The following is a 6851-nucleotide window of genomic DNA, read 5'->3' as shown; positions in this document are numbered from 1 at the left end:
AGCTTCAGCTGCCATGTTTGTTTCTGGCATTGAGCTTTCCCCGCCCACCCTTTCCAAAAGCACTAATTTCCCTGGGGAGGGGAGTGAATCCAAAATGGCGGCTTGGGACTCACACTTAACGTGGCCAGGCTGTTGGGGTGGGTGTCATCTCCATGAGACCAACAGAGTCATGGGAACAAAGATCTTTGCAAGCTTTTGATGACTCCACTGGTCTAATCAAAGATATCACACCCACCCCAAGAGCCTGGCCCACCTGTGTTCTTAATGACACAGCTACAACCAAGCCCTGCGATTGTAAAATGGCAGCCAAGGGGCTGTGGCACCGCAGGGCAGCAGCACGTGCTGAGGGAAGTTCAGAGGCAAAGGCTCGTGCCTCCAGGCCAGGCAGGAGGCCCTGTGCCCTCCCGTCTCGGCCAGGGGCACGGCTGGAGCTCACCTGGGGAGCCGGGCCCTGGGTGTCCGGGTGCCGCTGCACTGCCAGCTCTCAGTCCTGATCTTTCCTTTCAAACCGGGTGCTCGTTCCCCACCACCTATCTCATGTCTGCTTCAGCCCAGCCGCCCTGCGCATCCTGTAGACAAGTGTGGGAGTGGGAACTCGGAGGCTTCACAGAGAAAAAGGTGGCAAATAAGAGCCCCCAGATCCCCGCATCTTCAGTCAGGCGGTATTAAAACCTCTCTGGACTTTGGCTGCTTGACCTCGTGCTTGGGTTTGGCAGTGCAGTTCTGCTTAGCCTTGGGTCTGATGAAACTGCCATTAAAACCCGTGTCCGCTTGACCACCCCACTCGGACAGGCTGTTTTAAAACCTCCCCCCACCCCCACATTTCCAGTCCTGATTCATTCCAGCTCTGCCTAAAAGCCCAGCCTCTGGCAGGAAAGGTGGCTGAATGCAATCACCTCCAAGTCCGGTTAACTGCAGGTTGCTTTGCTGCGCTTTGTCACACGATCATCAAAAAAGTTCAAGTGTCCGTCACTGAGTCTGATAAGAGCCAAAGAAAACAAACTGGCAATCAGAAGGAAGGGTTAAATGTGAATAATTCCCAAAAGAAACCAAAAAAGTGCCAGGATGTGAAAGTATTGGTGAAGAAAATATAAGTGAATGGGTTAAAGCTGACATTGCAGATTCAGGATACGAGCTACGAAGTGATGTGGAAATAGCAGAATCTACTAGTGAAGAAGTGGAAAGCAGTAAAAGTGAAAACAGTGAGTAAGAAGAGGTGGCACCAAACAATAACATTTCACACACACAAGCAGTTTTGACAGGGCAGTGAAGTATCTGAAGGAACAAGCAGGCACTAGCCGAAAAGACATTTCGGCTTGGATGGCAATGCAAAACAGTGCACTCAAAAAGAAGAGATGACACATTTAGCAGAAACTGATTAATGACTACTTTAAATGGTAACCACATCTCCATCACACCCATCCTGAATTAAAATCCAAAATATTTCAGTTTGTCATATAGCATCCTTGTTAACAAAGTACTTCAAAAGGCAAGGCCTTTGTATTATACTGTATTATCAGATAAATACAAACAAATAAGTACTTTTTTGGTTATTGCTTGTTACTGCTTTCATATAATTTCACCAATACTGAATCAATATACAAAAATTTCAGGTTTTAGCACGGAGGCCATTTTTGGAGGTTATCAGTCAACTACATGTTTCTGTAACCACCTAGAGGTCTGATCCACTTGGGGCAGCTACCCCCACTTGGGGCAGTTGTTTGGTTTTCAACTGCATTTTGTGTTGATCCCTTAGAATATATGCTTAACAAAAAATATTAAACGATGTTTGGGATAAAGTACTCATTTATAGTTGGTTGGCTATTCATTTCATTTAGATGCGTCTGAGCTTGTTGCTTCAGTTATAACAGATTCTGCAGCTTCCCTTCCAGCTAGTAATCCTTCCAGCTGCAGGTTTCCCTCAATAGCTAACTCATAACTTGAGGCTTTCCTTTGTTACAGTCTAAACCAGTGGTCTCCAAACTTTTTTGATCACACACCCCATCAGTAACAAATTTTTGAGCATGCCCCCCCAATATGTGTATATTTATATAAATAGAAGTTCTAATATTTTCTTCCCGCACCCCAATGGATTGTCTTGCGCACACCCCACTTTGGAGACCACTGGTCTAGACCAGGGGTGGGCAAAATGTGACTTGCAGCCAGATGCAGCCCACCAGGCCATTCTATCCAGCCCACGGGACTCCTAAAAATTTAGAAAATGAATATTTATCTGCCCCTGGCTGCCTGTCATGCAGCCCTCAACGGCTTACCAAAACTCAGCAAGCGGCCCCCTCCACCTGAAATAATTGCCCACCCCTGGTGTAGACAGGCATTCAAGTTTTACATCCCTGAATGTCTGTTCAAGGCCACAAAGTGACAAAAGTTTGCTCAGTTAGGTCAAGTCATCAGTAGGAGCAACCATGCAAACTGTTTTTGATCTGATAATGTTTTTTTCCAAACAATCTAGAATGAAGTATTTGAAAAGGGAGAAAATTCAAAATGTTCTATGTTTTTTGCTTTTGGCTGCCTAGCTGCCTAACTATACAACCATCTTCACAGGAAAACCTAGGGCAGGGGGGTCCCAAACCGTGGTACAAGTACCCTGGGGGGATATGTAAGACATATCTGAAGGAGTACATGGAAGAAATTGCATGGCAGATTTAAATTTTGTTATTACAATAATTGGTATTTAAGGGGTTAAAATATAAAATATATGCCAGTAGGGGTATGTGGGCAGCTGGTAAATCTAGAAGGGGGTACTCAATAAGAAAAAGTTTGAGCGCCTCTGACCTAGGGGAGTTGCAACAGCAAACTGACAGATCAACATGACTGTCATGAGTTGCTGTCTTCGCTTTTAGCAGAAAACAGGAAGTTTTCTGTGCTCTGAGTCCCCCAGTTTGTGCTGAGAAGCTGTGACAAATAAATTTGGTACAGTCGTCTAGTTCAGTGGTCTCCAAACTTTTTTGATCATGCACCCCTATCAGTAAAAAATTTTTGAGCATGCACCCCCAATACATACATCGCAATATGCTGAAAGCGAACAAACGAGTGTGGGCGCCACTGTCAACCCCTCCGCATTGTGAAACTCCCACTCTTCCCTCAGGATACCTTGCGTACCATACGTGACACGTGACATTCTGACATATGGGCGCCAGTGTCAATCTGAATATTAAATATTAGTAAAGCTTAATTTCTTTCTTATTTTTTTAGATAAAAAATAAATAGAAATAGAAATTCTAATATTTTCTTCCCGCACCCCAGTGGATTGTCTTGTGCACCCCACTTTGGAGACTACTGGTCTAGCTGGCAAACTGGATATAAAATATGAAAACAAAACTCTTAAGTGAGTGAATACATGCTGAGTAAATAACTGACAGGAAAAGGTTATTGCATTTGGAGTAACAATGGAACAAAATAAATACGTTTTTCTGTCACATCTGCTCAATATATACCATATAGCATTAAATGAAAGGGTCTGCATTTATTGATCAACATGGGCACTATTAAGCTACTTTTTTTTGAAAATTTGTTTTTATCATCTGTTTTTTCCCCAGTTTTGCGAAGGCCCCCAGTTTTGTGTTTATGGTCCCCCTAATTTTCCTGAATTCCTTTGTGAAATTGAGTTGAACTAACTTTACTGTTAGAAATGTAGAGGATATGCATGAATAATTAAATGCCTTTGTCAGGTTCAGAATTGGCAGTAATATACAACCAAGTTGACAACTAATTCCAGTATCAATTTACAAGTCATAACATCTTTCATCCATGGATTCAGTTTTCCTTAGTGAAACTTCACAATACTACTCTTGTGTGTAGGCTTAACACTTACCTATCTGAGCAAAGATTCTGAAGAAAGGCATTTAAAGAGACTGATCTTGACCTCAGAAAACAGCAAATCTTGTTGCAGACAATTGTTGCAGAACAAAAAAAATGTTTGTAGAAATGCACAAATCTGTAATTGCTTATATGTCCTTTTTTGCCAAATAGTTTGAAAATATTTGCAGGGTCGTAAGCAACAAATGATAAACATGTTATAACTACTGAGCCCTTGACTTCTGTTTATACACTGCACACAATACATGCAAATCAAAATTGCCCATTATGGGCAATTAATAGCATCACTTATTTCTGTTCTCATGTCCTTCATCCTTAATGTTCTTTCCTTGCACTCTTTCTTGCTTCCTTTTACCATATCTCTTCTTGCACTTGGAGATCTCCCTTCCTTCTCTCTCGAATACAAAACTTTGCTGTCCTTCAAATACCTTTTTAATACCAATTATTCTAATGGTGATTTAGTATCATACTGAACAAGTGTAATCAATCCTACTCTACTGAACATTGTGGCAACATTCCAATTTTAACCACATTAAGCCTTGAGTCTGAAATTAAAACAGCTACCAAAAAATTATTCTCCACACCGTGTTTTGGTCGTAAGATTGCAGTCCTAAAATGACCTCAGGCACTTGATGCCTGCATAGAGCCTCACAAACATCCGCACATATGTGGCCCTACCCACACAGAGCTTCTTGCAAAAAGAAAAAATGTATTATCGTAAGGACAGAACTGTTCATGATTTATAATGTAATCCTGAGACACTGAGCTACTGGTGACATCTGTGGGAGTTGATAACACAGTTCCTTACAGGATCGGGTTCTTGTTAGGCTGTTGATGGGGATTTTGTCTTCAACTGTGTTTTGTAGGGTATGCATGCTGGCACTACTTAGGAAAATGATTTCCTTCTTTCAGAACAAAATATTTTAACAACTATCTTTTCTTCTCAACATAAAAGCTTCAAAAGTATAATCAGATACTAAATAAAGCAGGAAGCAACATGGAAGCAAAACCATGCCCAAACTACTATGAGGACCTGAAGATCACAATGCAAAAGATTTTACCTGTCTTCAGTACCGTTGGGAGCCCACAGAAACTAGTAACTAACAGTTCATCTGATATAGGTTTTAATCTGATACCACTTGTTTTTTGTAAGTTGTAGCACACATACCTTTGCAGACACATACCTTTAAAAAAAAAAAAGAAAATAATCTGTCCTTGGGAATAAAACAAATGGAGTAGCTGATTATCCATTGAGGACAGAAAGGTAGTCTTAACACATCCATTCACAAACACTGCTTTTTAAGATACTCCTCGGTCCACCACCTCTTTTGATTCCTCTTTTGCTATTGCCTAAACCTAATACAGAGTAAGTATTTCTGAATTAGAAGGAAAACTCTGTGTATAGTTTTTAAATTTCAGAAATAACTTGTCTCTAAGATGTTAACAGGATTTATACGAATTATGTAGTTTTTAAGGGGGCAATGGCTTTTTTTGCTATAGGAACCTGATGGCATGTTAAACAACAAGAATCTTTCATAAAGGCATTCTTCAATATTTCCCCTGCAAAAGTTAGCAAATAAATAAAAAGGAATTTGTCCTCTGCAGAATCAGTGTGGCAGTTTTGAAGAAAATGTTTGCTAAATCTAGCCATTAAAGATTGGAACAGATTTTTAGCTAAGTTTGATGCCAACAACACATCCTTGATGTAACAGTTGCCTTCAATGTCATTACAATATTTTATAATACATGCAAGGCATAGTGCATGGAGTAGATTGCAAGATTGGGAATCAGCTTTTCAACACCAAGAAAAATGTTATCCAAAGGACAAGAAACCCTTTTCACAACTGAGAATAACTTAATGAGTGTCACCTTTTGATAATCTAGTGGTAAACTCTTAGCTTTAGAAAGTTTAAGAACTTGCTGTTAAATGTCAACTGTGGCTCACAGCTGCAGACTATTGAAATACTTACAGAAAAAGATAACATTAAGGTAGATCACAACAGCATTTTGGGTGAAAAAGATAGAACAAAGGAAATACTGACTGTTACAGTTGTAAAAATCATACCTCAAACTAGACTGTGTGCCAATCTCTTCATATTTGTATACAGTAACATTAACTTAACATTTAAAAAAATAACCACAGATGTTGGTGCCTTAACTTCAAGGTCCCCAACTTGATACTTCCTTTGTCTAAATGCTAAACACTTCTGTCTTTTAGTGAAAACGATGGGAACTGTAGGTTGGGCACATGCAAATTGAAACATCCTATAAGAGTCTGTAAATTATTAGAGCCTTAGGTTTTTGCATGTTGTTCCCCTTTCCACCTTACACTGGAAAAACTAGCAATAGGAAAAATGAATTTATATTGTGATGAAGCTAAAAACCCAAGTAGTTTTCTTCAAAAGGGGAGGTGGTTTCCAGTACCTGTACATGTAAAAAAAGTCATTTGCCCACATTTTTCTGAGTTATACCATGGCCCCCTCCCTAACTTGATTTATTAAATCTTATGGGTCAAAACATGCAAATATGTCTACTACTTAGTACGGTGCTTCATTTTGGGAGAAATTCCAGGAAAGTCAAGTATTTGCAAAGTCACATCCTTAGGCTGCAACTTCTGCAGACAAGGACTGTCTATATTTCTGGTACAAAATCTTGCTGATACTAGGCAAACATATAAATTAAAATGTGTAGGTTTTAGACAGCTATAGTAGGACAGAATTTGTTCGTTGCACCTAACTAGGAAGAGTTGTGGTTTGGACCAGCTGTACTGGAAACTCCAAGTATGTATTTAAAGTTCAGTGTACTTGTTCCTAAAAAGTCAGGGCACGTTTGTAAAATTCCCCTGCACAGTGCATTCATTATACATGTTTGTTTAAAAGGGAGACGGGAAGCAGTAGGGGTGAATGCAAGGGTCAGTTTGACCTCAGCACTAATGTCTGATAATGTAGAAATCTGAGATCCAGGTGGATAATGAATCTGCAGCCAAAATCATAGCTGCCTCTTTTGAGGAGAGT

The sequence above is a fragment of the Crocodylus siamensis genome, chromosome 8 (assembly GCF_052110815.1).
Source record: "Crocodylus siamensis isolate JL-2025a chromosome 8, ASM5211081v1, whole genome shotgun sequence".
NCBI classification, from domain to species: Eukaryota; Metazoa; Chordata; order Crocodylia; family Crocodylidae; genus Crocodylus; species Crocodylus siamensis.
Note: the sequence above shows the minus strand (reverse complement) of the source record.